This window comes from Myotis lucifugus, unplaced genomic scaffold (genome assembly GCF_000147115.1).
Source record: "Myotis lucifugus unplaced genomic scaffold, Myoluc2.0 scaffold_32, whole genome shotgun sequence".
NCBI classification, from domain to species: domain Eukaryota; kingdom Metazoa; phylum Chordata; class Mammalia; order Chiroptera; family Vespertilionidae; genus Myotis; species Myotis lucifugus.
This window is the reverse complement of record NW_005871080.1, coordinates 3,282,389-3,303,103: the sequence shown is the minus strand read 5'-3', so window position 1 is coordinate 3,303,103 and position 20,715 is coordinate 3,282,389. Positions and strand designations below refer to the sequence as shown.

The window sequence follows — 20,715 nt, the reverse complement described above, 5'->3', positions numbered from 1 at the left end:
GGGCACCACCCTCTATCACCCACAGAGCAGGGCCGATCAGGGGGTTGGGGCGCCGCCACTGTCACACTCAGGGCAGGGCCGATGGGGAGGTTATGGCTCTACCCCGTCACACACAGAGCAGGGCCGATCAGGGGTTTGGGGTGCTGCACCCTGTCACACACAGAGCCGCAGGGCGATCAGGGGATTGGGGAGCTCCCCCCTATCAGGCACAGAGCAGGGCTGATCAGGGGGTTGGGGCGCCTTCCCCTGTCACGAACAGAGCAGGGCGGATAGGGAGGTAGTGGCCCCGCCCCCTGTCACACACAGAGCTGCAGGGTGATCGGGGGTTTGGGCGCTGCCCCCTGTCACGCTGATCCCGGTGCCGGGAGGCATATTACCCTTTTACTATATAGAATAGAGGCCTGGTGCATGGGTGGGGGCTGGCTGGTTTGCCCTGAAGGGTGTCCTGGATCAGGGTGGGGGTCTCCACTGGGGTGCCTGGCCAGGCTGGCTGAGGGGCTGAGGGCTGTTTTCCTTCTGGCGGGTGACTGAAGCTCCCAACCGCTCCTTTTTTTCTTTTTTTCTTTTTATTCTAGGCCAGCTTTAGCTCTGAGGCCTTGCTGCTGAAAACATTGATACAATGTTGCGGTCAGGCTGGCTGAAGCCCGGCTGACTGAAAGCCGGTTTCTGGGGTTTTGTTTAGCTTCTATATTTGCAACATAGTTGCTTAGAGTTGCAACTTAGAGTTCCCGGCAAGTGCGGGGAACGTTGGAGTCCGCAGTCACTGGAGCAAGCAAGCCTCCCTGTTCGCTTCAGTGCATGGCTGCCGGCCGCCATCTTGGCTGACAGTTAATTTGCATAAGGATATGCTGATTAGCCAATGGGAAGGGTAGCGGTCGTACGCTAATTACCATGTTTCTCTTTTATTAGTGTAGATTATATATATACATATATATATGTTCTCCAGAGAAACAGAAACAATAGAAAGTACATACATGTGGAGATTTATTATGAAGAATTGATTCATAATTAAGGAGGCTGAGAAATAACATGATCTGTCATCTGCAAGGTGGAGATTCAGGAAACCTGGTGATATAATCTAGCTTAATGTCTAAAAGCTTGAGAACCAGAGGAACAGATTATGTAAATCCCAGACCATGGGTTAGAGAAGATGAAATGTTCCAGCTCAATGAATGAGGCAGGAAGAAAAGGAATGAATTTCTCCTAAATCTCTCCCCACTTGATTCTATTCAGTCCCACAACAGTTTGAATCAACCATATTGGGGAGGGTAATCTACTTTAATAAGTCCACCACTTCAAATAATAATCATGTCTAGAAACATCCTCACAGGCACACTCAGAAACAATGCTAATCTGGGCACCCATAGCCCAGTCAAATTGACACATAATATCTGCCACTGGATTTCGGAGTCCTAGATAAAACAGGGTTTTTGTTTATTTATCTGGCAATCCTAACTAGACATAATTTTTTTTTCATGATTCCACTGGAGTACATGAAAGAAACCTTAACAATCCCTTTAAAATTGTGTTCACAACTCATAATTTTATTTAAAAAATTTTTTAAAGTGAAAGATGTTATATTCTCCCACCAAATGATTTGAATGAGTTATTGACAGCAGGAGCAGAGTGAAGAAATTCAGTTGAAAGGTATGTGGAACAGATGGTAAGGTTTATGCATCTCTAATCAAATGATATTAGTTTTATGGCTATTTCAATTAGTGCAGATGAGAAAGTCAACATTCAGAATCATAGAATTTTATGATTGACCATGCATGCTTAAGTATATGTGTGGGTCTCTACATAATGGTGGAGTTCTCAATGTTATTACTATAGAATATGTTTGTGACTTAATAGCTGTTTAATCACATAGAGCTAAAACTCATGGTGTAATATGCAAGGAACACGTTTATTTTGCTTTTTAAATAGTGTCTCATTTTGGTACTAGAAATTTTCCTTTGAGAATTGATCATAGCCTCTTCAATTATGTAATGTATCTTTTATTAATATACATAAAACTGATGTTTTATTGTTATATAGTTTTATAAATTTTAATGAGTGTATAGATTTATATAACCATCAACACAATCAGGAGACAGCAGTTCTATCAATGTTCCACATTCCCTCATTCTTTAATAGTCAAACTTCCCCCCCACTCCAACCCTGGTAACCACTGATCTGTCCTCTGTATCATTATAGTTTGGTCTTTTCATAAATGGAGTCATATACATTGACTTTTTTTTTTCAACAGCAATTTTTTATTAATTGGAGGATACCTAGGGCTGACTCAAAAGAAAGTGGTGACAATTGGCCTGGCTGGTGAGGCTCAGTGGTTGAGCATCTACCTATGAATCAGGAGATCATGGTTCTATTCTGGTCAGGGCACATGCCTGGTTGTGGGCTCTGTCCCTAGTGAGACACATGCAGGAGACAGCTGATCAATGATTCTCTCTCATCATTAATGTTTCTATCTCTTTCTCCCTCTCCCTTCCTTTCTGAAATCATTAAAAATAAAAAAAAAGAAAGTGGTGACAATTGGCAAGCACTCCTCCACAGAGAAGAAGAGGCATTCTTGGTTGAGGGAAGGGGTACTTATATCTAATGGTCAGGGTCCCCTGCTCAACTTGGACCACCCAGGAAGCTCTTCCACTTGGCACTCAATATCACCAGTGCTGGCATGGAAGAATCTGCGATGAGTTAGTTCAAATTAGTTAACAGTTTTCCCAGTTCTGGCCAAGCTTTGAACCTCCCCTTGAAGTCTTCTTCAGTGTGCTCCTTCACTAACAATTTGATTCCTTCAGGAAGATTGCTTTGCATTATCCTTCATAATAAAAGGGTAATATGCAAATTGACCCTAATGGCAGAACAACCAGAATGACTGCTCGACCAGTCACTATAAGGCGCACTGACCACTTCTCGGTCCCTTTCCCCTGCAGGCAGGCTCCCATCGCCTGATGGCAAAAGGGGAACCGGAGTTTGGTGGCAGAGGATGTGGGCAGTGCCAGGGCCAAGGCTCCCTCTCCATTGGTCGCCCCACACATAGAGGGTGACCTGCGGTGGGAATGGGGCCAGTGGGCAGGCAGGAACAGCCGACCTCTCGGTCCCTGCTCCCAGTCAGCAGGCTCCAATCATCTGATGGCAAATGGGGAACCGGGGGTGGGTGGTGGTGGGGAGGGAAGGACCAGCTGTGGCCAGCTGGGGAAGATGGCCCTGATTGCAGGCCAGGCTTAGGGTTCGTACCCGCACACGAATTTTGTGCACCGGGCCTTTAGTTTTCAATAAAATCTCTTCTAATGTAACAGTTAAACCGCTGATCTGAACCACTTGCTCCTAGGGGGTAAAAACAGAGTCCAAGAACATTTTGCTGCCTTGATCCTGCAGCCGCAACACCTCAGTGGTTTTGGTGGGCATTGCATAACTTTCCTCCACCTTAATGGAGAGGTGGTTGCAAAGATTGTGAACATATTGGTCATAACTCTGCATGTGCAATTAGGTGAATGTTTAAAACCCCATATTCATAATCTGTTCCCAGATTAATGGGTCTCGTTTACACTTTCCCTTCTTTTTCTTGGGCTCTTGTGCTTTATTAGATGCTTGTAGCTTCCAATGCCATGGGCTTCATCTTGTATTGCCTACTGGTCCTCAGCAGGGTGCCACCTGCAGAGCAGATGGGATTGTCTCCTGAGGTTTCAAACCTTAAGGGGGGAAAGGCTTGCTGGAAAATGATATCATTCCTCAAACACAGCACTTTCCCAGAGCTCCTTGTGCCCTTCCTACTGTGGCCTGTTATGGTGCAAGCCGAAGACTGGCCCAAGCAGCCACAGTCTCTGGGAGGCTAAACCCTGGATTTCTGAAAACACTGCATTTGACTTTTTTTTTTTTAAGTACAACTAATTTTATAAATAGTGTGCACAGAAAAAAGGGGGACACAGAAAAAAGTTCAATGCTAATAATGATTATTTCTGAAAGGTCAGATTGTGAGAGATTTTATTTCTTTCTGTATAACTTTCTGTATTCTTTGTTATTTTTAAAAATCTTTACTGTTGAAAGTATTACATATGTCCCCTTTTTCCCCCCATTGACCTCTCCTAGCCAGCCTTCAACCCCCGCCCCCTCCTGCCCCAGGCCTTCACCACCCCATTGCCTGTGTCCAAGGGTTATGCATATATGCATACAAGTTCTTTGGTTGATCTCTTCCCACCCACCCACCCTCCCCCTCCTTCCCTCTGATATTCCACAGGCTGTTCCATGCTTCTATGTCTCTGAGGTTGACTCTTGAGCAACACTGGGGTGAGGGGCACAAATCCCCATGCAGTAGAAGATCCAAGTATGACTTTGACTTTATAGTTCGCCCTTCACATCCCTGGATTCAACCAAACTGCAGGTTGAAATGAGTATTTTCCATCTGCAGTTGGGAATCCACAGTTGGGAATGTGAAAATACTGTTTGTGATCAGCGGTTGGTTGAATCTGTGGTTATGAAACTGAGGATAGGAAGGGGCGTTATAGCAAAGGTGGAAATTTATTGAACTTACAGATTCCCACATGGTGAAGGGAAAAGAACCTCACAACACAGACTCCCACATGGGGAGGGGGAAGAGTCCCACTAAGTCCCTGTTTCCATGGATTATAAAGGCTGTTGATCTTTATGCCTTGATATCCCCTCTGATTGGTCACTATTTTCTTGGACTGGTTACTATAGTAACTCCTGAGCTCAAAGGTTGAACCTCACATGGGACTTGTGAGGTCTTCCTCTCCTCCTTCCTTATTGTTCTCCTATTTCCTTTGGGCTTTCTTCTTCTCCTTCTGAAGGGCTTCCTTCCCTTTATTTTGTAAATATAGATCTTTTGCTGTTCCCAGCTCCCTCATTCTATGGAAATGTACCTGTTGCAGCTTTTCAGCTCCCCTATTCTATGGAAATGTACCTTCTGCTGGTCTGCAGCCCTGTGCTTCTTCCATGGTCCCCGTAATTTCTAAAATTTCCTAAACCTGTCTTTTTCACCCCTAAAAATTCCTGTTTCACTTGGTTCAGCCTTCTGCCTTTTAGAGTCATCCCAGTTATGGTATTGTATGTTCCTTTTTATTGCTTGTGCTTGTATCATAGTTTATTAATTCACCTATTGAAGACTGTTCCACTCCTATGGGAACGTATGCACAGGTGACCCAGAGCGCCTCATTTGGATATACCAATACAGATGTCAAAGGGTACTTACTATTAATTAATATGGCCGAGCTTAACCAAAAACTAAGAAGAGAGAAGACACAGGGGATAAACAATGCAAGAAATCACACAGGTTTATTTACCAGAGAGCTGATGGGTTTCAGTCCTTGGCAGGCCACCCAGAGACACTCGCTGACAGAGACACACGGAGGTCGTCAAATACGCCGCGGCAAGGATCTCGGTCTCTTGACTCGAAGAGAGGCCTCTAACAGTCTGGGCTCAGAAGCAGAGCAGGAACGGCAGTTTCCAGGGGGAAGGAGAACATCTCGTCTGTGGAGGGCAGACAAGCGTCTGACTGCTGCTGTGAGAGTCCTTCTTTTATGCCCCATGGGTGGGCTTCTTCAGTGTCTCATATCAGTGTGCTCCGGTGGCCTTCTGGGCTTATCGGGATACACACGCAGGGAGTTGTTTGTCAGGAGTTACAAGTTATTTGTCAGGAGTTAACATGCAGGGCATTACAAGTTACTTATCAGGGTCTCGCACACACACACACAAATTAAGTTCCTCTTCTAAGTAAAGTTTAAAATTCACTCTAATAAAAAAATGAAATTTGATTATACTATCTTATACTAACTAAACTTATTACTATAACAGACATTTGTGTTATTTTAGTGAATATGAATAGAGTCGCTAACCATACTGTGCACAGTTTTTGTGGGTGAGGATGAGGTTATTGGATAGGGTGGAGTCCTAATCCAATGTGACCAGTATCTTATAAAAAAGGAAAATTTGGACAGAGACACACATAGGGAGAATCTCATATAAAGAGACTGAACGCCAAGGAATGTCAAAGACTGCCAGCAAACCCCCAGAAATTAGGAGAAAAGCTTGAAACAGGTTTCCTTTTATAGCCAATGGGAGGAACCAACCCTGCCAATACCTTAATTTCAGACTTCTAGGCACCATAACTGTGAGATGATATATTTCTATTGCTTCAGTCACCCATTTGGTGTTATTTTGTTATGGTAGCCTTAGGAAAATATTACAGAACTGTTGATATCTGTAACTATAATTATAGATATTTATATATCTTCTTTCAGTTATGTAAGCCATTGTTTTATGTGTCTTAAAGGTCTGTAATTATACACTAGTGGCCTGGTGCACTAATTCATGCACATTGAAAGGAAATTAATTAGGAAAAATATTTTAATATCGCTATTCATCCTTTCTTTATAATATAAGTGTCAGAGATGAAAGAAAATTAGTGAAATGTACATGAAAATAATATATAAATTGGTTAATAAATAAACAATAACATGATATAACAATGAATATTTTCCATGACATTTTTACTGTCCGAATCTTTGTTTATCATTAATTTATAAAAATATGTCAGTATTCTGGAAAATTTATATCATTTGGACAAATTTTGCCTTTGCTACATCAAGTAAATTTTTCATCAGAGAAATTTAGGGATAGGCAAAATTGACATGTAACAGTCATTCCACCACAACTGTGTTAGATAATTGCATCCTGATTTACCTCATTTTTGCTATAAAGGCAGTTCCTACCAGTATTGGTAGTACTTGTCGATGATTGTTTTTCAGACATAGTTTGTTGACAATTTCAGCTTCAGAATGTCAACAAGAATGTGATGTCATTACCTGGCGCCAACAGCCACCTTTTGTGGGCTGGGTTGGGCTGTGGGCCCCATTTTGCGCCATGGCAGCATAGGCTATGATTTGGTGGGCTGTTGCTCCAAGTGGCGGTGGGGCCTGTGTCCCACTTGGGGGAAACGAGTGTTGCTTTGTTAGCGCCAGGCACCAGGTCTGTACTGCCGTTTCTCTGTGCATATCTGCCCCCCGGTAATCAGTGCATGTCATAGTGACCAGTTGGACAGTGGGAAGGACACTTAGCATATTAGCCCTTTATATATAGATAAGCACATTTAGAGTTGTTATATCTTTTTACTGAATTAACCCTGGTTGCATGTAAGTGTTGAACTGCTTCTCTCACTAATTGGCCAGTCTGGGGCCTGGGCTATGATCTAACTGGTACTTGACTGCTCACATATTTCGTTATGCTGACTAGGATCAGATCCATTTGTTCCTAGTGTGGAGGTGAGCTCAGGAGTTTATAAAAAAACTTTATAGGATTGCTTTTCTGAGCTTCTCCCCATGATCTCCACAATACTCTCTAGGTCTCTGGGATTCTCCTCTTTGATCCTCTGACAAATAAATGAGGATTTGGTTTCCCTGCTCTGCTGTGCCCACCTCTAGGCCCAGAGAGACAATGGAAGAGATTGAAAGCATCAGAGTTTGCTACTTCCTGGGGATCACAGCTCCCTTAATCACAGAGGAATATTCCTCTCCTTAGTCATGGTCCCCCTGAGCCTCCATTGCTGCTGCAGTTACTGACATCACAAGATTGCTCAGAGGCTAGTGTACAATAGATTGATGACTTTCCTTTTAAATGGAAGAAAGAAAAGACAAAACAAAACAAAAACAAGGGATATCTACATGAGTCATGAGGCATTTCCTTTCCTATTCTTCAAACCAGAACTAGAAGCCTTCTCCTGGAGTCCCCTCTGTCTAGAGTCTAGTACCCCGTCTGACCTTAGGTTAAATTAAAATTGAAGATAACAGGTGTTTTTTCCCCAGTGGTTACAGTGTTATATTTGATACAGGTCAAGGGCATGTACCTCAGTTGCAGGCTCCATCTGTGATCCGTGTGGAAGGCAACCAATCAATGAGTCTCTCACATTGATGTTTCTCTCTCTCTCTTTCTTCCTCTCCCTTCCAGTCTCTCTAAAAATCAAGGGAGAAAATATTTTTAAAAATGATTGGGTTGGAAAATACCAGAGGAAAACTAAAATGGTAAACTCACTGTCAGAACATTGATAACTTTTTAGAGTTATCAAATAGCAGCTCTATACATGTATGCAGGTTTTATTTTTCTGTGTCATGGGCATATGCTTACACCACATTACCTGGAAAAAGAACACCAGTATACTCTTCTTTAATCCAATTGTGTCACTGTATATTCTTTAAATATTTCCTGGGAGGTAGTAGAGTGATTTTTATGTACATTAGTTTCTAAGCCAGACTGACTCAGCTCAAGTGTTAACTCTACTACTTACTGCTATAGACCATGTACAGATTATTTAAACTCTTTCTGATTGTCTTATCCTCTTTTTAGAAGTTACAATGATAATAATAGTATCTTCCTTTCAGTAAGTTACTTATAGTTTATACATGAAAGTGCTTAGAATAGTTCTTGGCACATAGGGAGCATCATATAATCTCTATATAAATGTAGTCTGAATAAAAATGTAGTTTCTAACTCACTGTCTTTATTGTATAACTTGAAGAATACCTACTAAGCTATAGTAGAAATATTAGGATATATATGAAATCACTGTGTTCATTTCAGACTTTGTAAAAACGCAGATTATCTCTTCCTAGCCTAGATTACCAGTTTTCTCTTATCCTCACTATTTCCTTCAGTGCATGATCTCAGATTGTCCTGTGAAGATGCAGACTCATGACCTGGTCTGACCACTGTAGCAATTAAATCACATAATCAGAAAGCTAATTCCATAGCACTTTGAGAAAGTTATTAATTGTTGATGTATATATTTCTGAGAAAGTCAAATATTGGGCAAAGGGCATAGGCTGATAGTCATTCATCAGCCAGGATTCAAAGGGAAACTTAAAACCAAGCTTCCTCAGGATGAAGATAACAATCAGAAGACTGATGTTATGATGTGGGGGTTGGGGAAGAACAGACCATCTCTCACTTTTCCTCCTCTACTCAGGATAGGTCATTAAGAGGTTGCAGAGAATTATTACATATTTTCCCCCAATAATATTCACAAAATTTAAGGCAACAATAAAAATGGAACATACTTTTATACCTGATGCCCAGACAAAACAAGAACATAACATAATTCTTTTTGGAGGATATTGTTAATGGTGTCTAGCCTACGTGTGTGTGTGTGTGTGTGTGTGTGTGTGTGTGTGTGTGTGTGACATTATTAGTTCAATGTGTGAGATCTTATTTGTTTCAGAGCAATTTGTTGTTCAGTGAGATAAGTGGGTAAAGTAACTAGTTATTTATTTACTTACTTTTTTGAAGACTAAAGGAACCTTGATATGTAAAAACAATGTTTCAGATAATAGCTGAGTAAGACATTTCTATGGAAAGGCATCACTGTGTGTTCTATACCTGGAATACCAGTTTTTCAGTAACTGCTATATGTAAACACTCTAAAATGATGTTATAAGTATTTAACAATCATTAAAATGTATAGTATATTAATAAACTTAATACCTGAAAATTTTGATTTAAAATAGGAAACAAAAGAAACTTTGGATTCATGTGTTTAAAAACAAGACCCCAACTAGCTTAAACAGAAAAGAAATTAAATTTTGGTTCTCAAGCAACAGAACATCCAGAGGCAAGACTAGTTTTGGCATGACCAGAATCATAGCATCATGAACAGGGTTCATTTACTCTCTGAGAGTCTCAGGCTCTGTGTGGCAGTGGGTATGAAGAATGTGTGTGTGTTGGGGGTGGGAGGGCAAGTGGAGCAGTCTACCCTCAATGGAAGACTCTTCTATCATTGACATTGTTTAGAATTATTGTTTAGAATTGCCAGTGAATTGTGATGATAAAAGTCACTTTTAAAGTAAGTTTTAGTATTATCTTAAGTCTCTGCATACAATGCCTGAACCCAGGGTGACAACCCCTGGCTCTCACAATTTCAACATTACATGGAAGAAAGGTAGTGTCAGCAATTCCATCCCCTGTATTCTTTTTTTTTTAAGTGAAAATTAAACATAATGTGATCTTTAATTAGAGAGCACACTTTACACTGAGCAGATTATGGCTGGTTATCACACAGTCGAGAGGAAGAACCTGCTACAGGGGAAGTAGTGGAGGAGATGGGGGGTGGGGACAGCAGTGTCCAATGTCTTTAGGATGCTGCCTTAGAGGGCTTGGGCACTCTACTACTCCAGTGGTGGATGGTCAAGGCAAATGGAAGGTGAGGGAAGTTTGCCCTAGTGACCGTGCTGGGGTGACGTGAGGACATCTGAGGCTGTATTTGTTCTGTGATGTTCAGGTTTTACAGCCATATGCTTAGAGCTGACATACAGGTGTTAAATAGATGATAGCTGTTTTTGTCAGTGCTGCTTCCTCCCAAAAATCCTGAGAAAAACCAGAGATAGTCCTGCGATTAATTTACAGAAGAGGAAACTGAGGCACAGGGAGCCTAGGTGGCGAGCCCTGGATCACACAGGCCCTATAGACCTGCTTCGGCACCCAGTGGGCCCCTCTGTACAGTGCCCTGAGGGGAGGGTAAGTAGCTTTTGTGGCAATCAAGAATTTGCATAAGCCAGCTAAGTCTACACACTTAGACCCTGCCCTTTGCTTCAATTTCTCTCAAAAATATAAGTGAGCCATCACTTCTATAATTATTGTCTTCAGTTCTTTCTTCACTAAAGGACTTGAAGGAGTGAGGTGAAGGCAGGTCAGGATGTGGGTACAATGACATCCAGTGACACTTAAATTCACCCTGGTTTCTAATAGTGCCCCCTGGCCCATCAGAATAAACAGCTCCTATATTTTCTAGGAAGAAAGACACCTGGTTCCCTCCTAGGCATCTCAGGGAACTTTCACCGTGTCTTAATCTCTCTGACTGGAACCTACACATCTTTGAACCAATGCCAGTGGTTAGAGCAGTGGTTCTCAACCTTCCTAATGCTGTGACCCTTTAATACAGTTCCTCATGTTGTGGTGACCCCCAACCATAAAATTATTTTCGTTGCTACTTCATAACTGTAATTTTGCTACTTTTATGAATCGTAATGTAAATATCTGATATGCAAGATGTATTTTCACTGTTACAAATTGAACATAATTAAAGCATAGTGATTAATCACAAAAACAATATGTAATTATTTATGTGTTTTCTGATGGTCTTAGGCGACCCCTGTGAAAGGGTCATTTGACCCCCAAAGGGGTCGAGACCCACAGGTTGAGAACCGTTGGGTTAGAGGAATGCTCTTAAGCAATTGGCTTATGCCAGTCAGGGTTCATGCTAACTTCATCAGCACCGTAGGAGTAAGAGTAGCCAAGGGGCAGCTTGCCAAAGGAAGGTTAGTGAGGCCTTCTTCCGAAAGAAGGATAGAATTTTCCTTAGGATTCTCTATGTATTTCACCTAAGTGCTTTGGTATAAAGAAGGAAGAGTTGATTATTACATGTGGCTTCCAGTTGCAAGGTGGAATTTTTGACCCTCTTTCCTTTTATTCCTCTTTCATACCATGATATACACAGAGAAACAGAGACAAAGCAAGCCAGTCCCAAGAACATGTATCACTTATTACATCTATCTATGCTAACTCTGTGGCCAACAACATGCATGGGATTTTAAGTGAGTTATATGTTTGCATCTGTATTTGGTTAAATATATGAACTGTTCAGTATTGATTTGTCTTTCCAGGTTGAATCAGCAACCATAAAACACAGTTAAATGCATCCTTGAGGAGTAATAATATAAATAACTTTAGACCTTTTATATTTATCCTGTCAAGGCATCCATCCTTTTCCATGTGCACTTTTGCAGGAAAAAAAAGAAAAAAAAAGAAGTAAAGGAATTCTACAGTATTTACCATTTTACTGCTTGGTTAATTCTAGCAAGCCTGATTTGACAGATATGGACTGTATTAGAAATTGATCAACTATGGTTCATGGGTGAAATCTGTTTATTTTATAAATATGGTCTTATTGGAACACAGCTAACTCATTTACACATTTTCTATGACGGCTTTCATCCTGCAATGGCTCGAAAGGTCTAAAATATTTACAATCTTGCCTTTTACAGAAGAAGTTTTCTAACACCTGAGCTGTACTAATGGCTTACATTTATTGAGCACCTGTTTTTGCCAGGCACTAAGTTAAATTATCTAAATGCTTGATATGGTTAGATTCTTCTAACAAACTTATGAAGGCTAATTGTAAACATTCTGGAGATGAACAAAACAGAAATAGAGACATAAATAAGTAGCCCAAGGTTACTTAATCAGATGCACAGAGAGCCCAACTGGAAATTAGATTTTTTTAAAAATATTAAAGCCAATTCATATGTCCACTGCTTCCTCATATCCCTAATGTTTGTAATTCATACTAGGTGCAAAAAAAATAAAAAAGGATACTTAAATCAGGAAGTATGGAGTAATGTAAAGAATTTTGAATTGGGAAGCAGAAACCAAGGCTCTAGGTATGTCTTGTCATTAGTTAGCTGTAAGGATAAAGAAATCACTTCAGCCCTGACTGGTTTGGCTCAGTGGATAGACCGTCGGCCTGTGGACTGAAAGGTCCCGGGTTCGATTCCAGTCAAGGGCATGTACCTTGGTTGTGGGCACATTCCCAGGAGGGGGTTGTGCAGGAGGCAGCTGATTGATGTTTCTCTCATCGATGTTTCTAACTCTCTATCCCTCTCCCTTCCTCTCTGTAAAAAATCAATAAAATATATTTTTTTAAAAAATCACTTCAGCCCTGGCTGGTGTACTGAAAGGTCTTGGGTTAATTCCCAGTCCACTGAAAGGTCTTGGGTTAATTTCCATCCCCGGGTCCAGTCTGGGCTGGTGTGGGAGCAACTAGTCTCTCTCACATCAATTCACATTGATGTTTCTCTCTCTCTCTCTCTCTCTCTCTCTCTCTCTCTCTCTCTCTCTCCCTCCTTCCTTCCCTTCCACTCTCTCTAAAAATCAATGGAAAAAAATATCCTCAGGTGAGAATTAACAAACAAACAAAAAGGGAAATCACTTCAAATGTTCTAGCATCAGCTTTTCCATGGGTGAAAGGAAGCAATACTATGAGGTGACCATTGAGGCTTCTTTCAGTTTTAAATACTTACTAGTAAGATGCTAAACTATCTAAAAAATAAAAGCCTCCTATTTATAAGGAATAAAATAGACTTGATATAATATTAACAACATTTGTTCAAGTAAATCTATATAAAGTAAGTAATTATATAACAAGGAAAAATATTGACTATAAGTGAACTGGTTATGGATGTTGGTTATTTGGTATATTGACATAACAACAGGTCTGAACAATTGACTTCGGGGCAAATCTAGAGTCAGTGTCAAAATATATTGGAAATATATAATAAGAATCATGCACTATTTCTGTTTGTACTCCTCTACCTTCACTGCATTCTATATACAATCATAGATATTTGATTAAAATTTAAAATTATATAACATGAAAAATTCAGTTAATTACCCAAAGGGTTAAATTACAGAATAATGTTATTTCTTAAAACATGCTGTGCAATTCCTGCAGATGTCATTCAAAATGCAAACTTCTCTTATTTAGGTCCCTAAATATCCCTACATTTCAGGGAATTCTTTGCAACTACAGAGGAGCATGTTCTTCATATTTCTTAACTGGTCTTTCCGTTTGAAGAACATGAAGATATTTGTCCTCAAGAGATTTCCTCTCAATCTTATCAAACTCTATAATTAATTTCCATGAATTTTAACTAGAATTATCATCTTAAAGAGCAACTAACAAATGCTGAGGGCCACAGACAAACTGGAGCAATTTGACATATGTATCTGTCAAAGGCAATACATTCATAGGAGAGAAACCATAGAGATATATAGAAACATGAGTCTCTTTGAGATATAAGGAAATCCATCAGTTAATCAGACCGGATGAAACATCCCTGTGCCATGTTCATGTAATGTAGGGATATCAAATGACAACTTTAAAGACAAGTGACAGGATTAGGGAACCAGCCCTCCTGCTGCTTCCACATCAAATTAGCCTGTGAAATTTACAGAGCTCCTTCAGGGGCGTTTTGGTGGAGGTTCATATGTGCAGGAAGGTGGCACAGTTGGTTTCTAAGACATGGACCCTTGTGTATGGGCGTATGTCTGTGTATAGGGGAATGGGCCATCCCTTCTTGTAACATAGAAGATTCAAGAGACACATGTTTTAGAAATCTAGAAAAATAAAGTTGAAAAATATCTGCATAAGTTACCCATTCTCCTGAATCCTGCTTAATTTCATCACACAGAAAGCATCATAGAAACTTCTAGTGAGAAAAGATCCTCAGGCCGCGGTCTTTGGCAAAAACTGGCTCCTGGTCTCTAATCAGCTTTACAAAACAGATATTTATTCAAATGCTAAACTTGTGTTCATTATGGGGGCGGTTGTATGTATTTGTGTGGTATGGGTGTGTGTGTGTTTCTGTGTATATTTCCAAGAGACACGTGGAACCATGGTGCAATGGATGAGTTCAGATGAACCTGTTCAGTACTGACTGAATGACATGACAGGTAATAAGTAAAAATATCTGAAATAATTAATGTGCTATTCTCTGATCCAATGAGTATGTATAAGTGTGTGCATCAATATTTTACATTATATTATTTTATCAATCTGCCATTAATTCTCTATTAGTAATAATACTGTCTCATGAGCATTAATCTTCAAAAGAAGTAGTATTTTCTAAGACTTTGAATGAACACTACTTTTAGAAAGGACTTTATGTCAAATTTATGAAACGTTTATATAAGAAATCATCAAAAGATGTAAAATTACATCATGCGGTTGTATTTATGTTCATGAATATAACAATGTGACTTTTTTCACTTCACATAGGTCTGTATGACTGTCAACCCCAACCTTTCCAAGCGACATTTTCATTTAGAGTCTTATCATTTTGTAATTATTACTTTTCAGAACTCCCAGGGAGCTAACAAAAGCTTCATCTTTGTATTTCCATTGTTATGTTTCTTTGAAGAACAAATTAAATTTCAACCCTAGCCAAAATAAACCTTTAAATGGCAAAATAAATCTAGAATTATATGAAAAAAAAAGGCATCTAGGGAAAGCTTGACTCTGGATATCATAAGTTCAGGTGTATTTAAGATAATTTACTACCATGTTTTCTTTTCTTTGTGCAAGGCTGTGGCGCCATATGCTCCCTTTGTAGTAGAAAAGGGAGGAAAGAGCTAAGGTCTGAAAAACATTACTACAGAATGAGCTGAGGAAACTAGTTAGTATATCATTCTATCCTGTCCTGAGAACAAAGACACAAAGCTGAATTTTCCTTCCCAGCTTAACTCCCATCTATCTCTTTTACGTTCCCTTTTCCTATTAATGTCAGTGATATGAGGGTATATAGGAGGAGTCTATAGTCTGAATCTACATAGTTAAATGCAGTGGCTCAATGTACCGATAAAAGAAAATTAACAACCCCTTTGGTCTATGAGGCCATCTACCTAAGCTTCTCCCAAGTATTTTGATCCTATGGAAACAAAATAGACAATTTCATTTAGCACACAGAGCTGATATGTCAAATGGACTTAAGGACTTTAAATTTATTAAAGTTATGGTTTAACTTTCACATAAAATGACTCAGTAAGCTCACTAGGATGGGTCTCTGTAAGTTGCCGTATTAGAGAGCCCACAGCTCACCATATTGCTGAATAAACTGACTTCCCTCTTCCTTTGTTTTGGCTTCCCCTGTGTTTTCCTTGTATTTTTCTGTTTATTTCTCTTATCCTCCTCCTTGGTTCTGGGTTCTTACCTTTTCTCCTGCTGAGTGTAAACACACCTTAAGGCTGTATTGCTGCTCAATGTAAAAAGAAATAAAAGCAGGGCTACTTGGTAAGAACACTATTGCACTTTTATTATAAAAATAATGGAAATGCAGTATCATGACTATATACTTTCACATGTGCTCAAAAATATCAGAATAAATTAGTAAATTCACTGTAAAATATTTTTCAAAAAGATCACTTGGCAAATTTTCTCTTAGAGGGACCTGTTTATTTTCTACTTTGGTATAATTTCTGAATTCTACCACTGTGTTGACATAGTACTGTTTTGTGTGTTTTTTTGTCTTTCTTTTCTCATTGGCTCTTTGTTTTACTAAACTAACATTTTTATCAGTTTTATAAAATGGATTGCTTTTTCAAGGTGGGGTTTTTTTTGCATTTTAATTGCTTTACCCATTTGGTCCTATTCTTCCTTTCATAACTTTTCAGATCTTTAATTTTAACATGTTAAATTGATATAAACTAATCTAATAAGTTAAAAAAAAAAGTGTGGTGTTATTCCAAAGCTGCTATGCTGGTAACATGTTCTGAAGTCTTTGTGTTAATATCTGTAAATGAAAACGGATTGTGCTGGGACTGGTTGCTGTATCTGAGGTCTCCTGATACAAGAGTTATTTTAATTTCACTATTTCAGGACATTTTGTGGTCAGTGGAAGAAAAAGCCCAGGATATGAATTCTCATCTGGAAAATAACAAAATAAAAATGATGCTTTAATTTTTTGCTCTTAAGGTGTTCAACGATTAAATACCCCCCCACACACACACACACATTGTGAAGGATAATCTTATTTATTTAAAGCCAAGTAATTATAAATATTAACAAAATACCTTTACAGCAACGTGTTAGAGTAGTGATTAAACCAATAATTGTGTACTGAAGTGTGACCAAGTTGACACATAAAACTAACCATTACATGCTTTGGTGTGGACCACTAGTTAATGTGTGTGAAAACTGAAGCACTTTGGAGGGGCAGAAACTATAAATAATCCTCTCTAAGCAAGTCCAGGGGGTCTTGATCCACTGCCCTTAGTCTCTTATGTAGACTGTCATAGCGATCAAGGCCTCTGCTTTTCAACCACTCTGCTCTGCTACTTACGTCCTTGTGAGCTTTGCAATTTGCTAATTCCTATGTGGCTCATGCTCCTGACCAAAGAGGATGTTAATGATACTTTCCTCATGGTGGGAGGGGGTTTGCTAGGAGAAAATAAAGTCATACATTAAATCCCAAGGCCAATGTCCTCTATATTCTACTAGTCCTTACACATTAGTTACTTTATTATTTCATCTGATCTTCAATATCCATCTGATTGGCTTATTACTAGGGTAACAAGATAATTTTGTCAAAACTGGGTTGTATTTGAGAATGAAAAAGAGGTTTATGGAAGTTTATTCTGATAAAATGAGCATGGACCAGTGACCAGGGGAAAATAGACCATATGGTTAATCTAGCTGTACTGAAATTTGCTGTTGATTTCCTTTCTGAGTTGAAAATGCTTAATACATTAAGTTTCTTAATTCTTTGATTTTTTTTTTTTCTTCACAACTAGTTAGTCATCACATGCAGTTTGATTCTGGCAGCTAAAATGGACATAACTGCCTGAGGCAGACTCTATTCATTTCTTGTGGGTAGGTGGTGTTAGAGAAAATTTAATTTTTCCTGAGGGTCCCTGCAGATGGAATTTAGCTGGTTTTATGACATCAAATTTAATTTCTTGCTGCTATTATTCAATATGTAGGTATACCCACATGGAGGCTGGGTCTGCAGCCAGATTCAAATCACTAAATAAATGACATTTATAGTTATCTCTATTTTTTATATGCAAGAAAATTTCAGCCTTAGGAATTCCATAGTCTTGCCATGAAAAAACTATGGCCTGCTTAAATCTTATGACATGTTCAATAGAGATAGCCTGGGAGAAGTAAAGCCCACTTGATAAATGCCATATATTGTATTTAATTGTTCATATATTTTATGCCTTTTATTACAATAAAATCTTTTAATTTTTCTTACTCCAATTTTATGGAAATAATAAATTTCTCTCACTTTTACCTTTTTTGCCAGGACAGGAATATCATTGATAACATCTGGGGCGCTATATTCCAAATTTGCTAAGAGCAGTCCAGAAGGAATGATTGGCATACTGGCCAGGGTTCAATCAGAGGAGCAGATCCACTAGGATTGATATAGAATACAGAGTTTAGTAAAGTGATTGAACTTGACATAATTTGGGTAAGCAGTCTATATAAGCCTGCCACACCTGCATCTGGTGATGAGCCTAATGTAGTCAGCAAAGACATCAGCTGGGGAGAGCAGATACACATAAAGTCAGGGGACCAATGAATCACAGGAACCTTTGAGGGCCAATTGGAACCACACCAGTCTTTCAGTGCCTCCAGTATCAATGATGCAACTAATCCTCAGGGTAAGCTTGTACCCCTTCTGCACACATATGACTAGCCCAGGCTTCTAGGGAGTTAAAGGAAGAGATCCCATAAGCCTGGTTGCTATCCACATGACAAGATGAGAAGGAAAATCAGCAATCACATAAGTGAATGGTGACAACACTTTGCCTAAAAAGTGCGAGACCCTAAATGCCTGCTCCTTCACTTCTGCCTTGCAAATCTCATATAAATTTCTCTTGTGGCCAACTCTGATCCAGGCACCTGTAGGAAAAGGAATTCTGGGAAATGAAGTAGCTAAGCGAAGTAGACACTGGATAAAGACACTAGAAATTTCAATAAGTTTCTTATGGCTAAATGTAAACTGGGAAGGGCTTAAGTCATCACATTTGCATTTCGTAACTGTTCTTATTCCCCTGACTTTGGAGGCTCTGCTGTGATGGAGTCTTTTGTGGCTAATCTTGGTGACCTTTTCACAGTTTAAAACCAGCTGCCAGAATGTAGTAGTGTCAGGACAAGATCACCATCTCATTTCAAGATCTAACTTCATCCAATTTTAATACCCCATCCTCCCCTACATAAGTAGTAACATATAAACCAAAATCATGAAGAAACTATTAAGATCACTATAATGTTCAAAAAGCAGAATGTGTTTAATGGTTAAGAATGATGCCTCTGGGATTACCCTAGGTTTAAACTAAGGCTCTTCTTCTTACCAGTTATACTCTGTGGGAGAAATTAAACAACCTCTCTGTTTCAGCTTTCTCATCTGTGAAATGGGGATAATAATAAAAACTGCCTCATTAGGCTGTGGGCATTAAGTATTTCAGACATAGAAAGTGTTTAGGTCAAAGTTATGCTTAATAATTCTTGATTAATATAATTATCCCACACAATTGATATAATTTTGTATAATTAGTTGAGTAATAATAAGTTGTATGATATTTCATCAAATTCCTCATGATTAGGAAAATTAAACTGTGTTGCCTTTTTCAAGGTAGTCTGATCTTCAAAAGAAAAATGCTATGTTGGATATGAATATCTATTTTGATACCACACCTTATCATTTCTTCTCATATGAGAATTTTTACCTGAACCAATTTTATTTAAGAGCCTGGCCTTGCCCGGCTGCTTTAACCCTCTTGCCCATCACCAAAATTAAAGGTGTTCATAATCCTCTTCTCTTTCTTTATCTAGTGAATTTGGACAAGTGAATTTGGCCCTGAGAATTATGAGAGGAGTCAATGCACATATAACCAGCTGCTTAAAGCTTTTAAAGACTATATTTTCTTTTCTTTTTTTTTCAGTGATGTTGAATTCAAGCATATTCACATATAAAATATTTCCATTGAATCTGGGAACCACCAATGGCCTCTAAGTGTTGATTTCTGGACGTGTGAGTAAATCCTGCTTGTCCCAGAAAATCCCATTCTGGGGCGTAGTGCTCTAGCCCACACTTTATTGATACGTGTTAACCTGAGGTGGCTAGAATACTAGGCAGCTGTCTTTCTGAGCTTTCAAAGAAGCGGATTGAAACTTGGAGCCAAGTTTGTTCATATTTGACCATTTTCACCTTGTGAAGTTGTGATGGAATTTCCCACTATGCGTTAGGTGGAAAATGTGAGTAATTGCATTCACTTCAGTGAGTAAAATATATATTTTATTATCATTCTTAAAGTTGAGGAAATTATGTTTTCTAGCTTTGTTGTACATAGATCAAAGAAGAGACTCTCATTTATGCCAGATTTCACTGTATATTAAACGAGCTATTTTTGGTGACATTATGAGGTAACAAAAAACTCTTTTTAGTTTAATTTTACCTTAACTGAATTCAGATTGCTTTAACTGAAGAGTCAAAGGGCCTGACCCCTAATTCATTAACATAATCAGAAGCACATGTAAGCTACTGGCTGCCAATCTTTGCTACTCAGTGACTATAGGATACACACGGCAGCCTTAGAGGTTTTACTCAGTGGTACTCTGGGGGTAGTCTTAGGTACATGGCAGGAAAGAAAAAAGTATAGAGAAAGAAACAAAGAGAGAAAGAAATTCTATATAGTTTGCATACAAATTGGAGCCCAACTTTGCATACAATTTAGTCAATTTCATAAAGGAAATCAATTTTTAGGTGGATAAATCATGGAAATAAATCCTCCTTGCTTTTACAAATATCCGCCCTTAGGTTTTATTTATTCTGTAACTCTTGAAAATTCCAGTGGCAGGTGATTGTAATAGCTCCCCATGAGACAAGCTCTCATGTGGAGTATTAGTTCTCCAAGCAAATTAACTTTTGGTAAGAATTTCAATAGGAGAGGAGGGGAATATATGGGCTACAAATTTGCCTCCCGACTCACATATAGAGGGTAGGAGAGCAGAAGGAAAATCCTTTGATGAACTAAAACAAGAGCACATAAAAGTGGGTGACGGCTGAGCACTGTCTAATCCTTAGGGACCGTACCCTAGGAGGGTTTTGCAAATGCCTCTTTTTCCAGCTTACATTTTTACTTTGTAAAACA

General features: G+C 39.1%; 1 pseudogene; it reads right to left on the bottom strand.

The window, feature by feature from the left end:
* Window positions 1–2,694: 2,694 nt before the first annotated feature.
* LOC102419476 lies at window positions 2,695–6,881 on the bottom strand (annotated as a pseudogene).
* Between the last annotated feature and the right edge of the window lie 13,834 nt (window positions 6,882–20,715).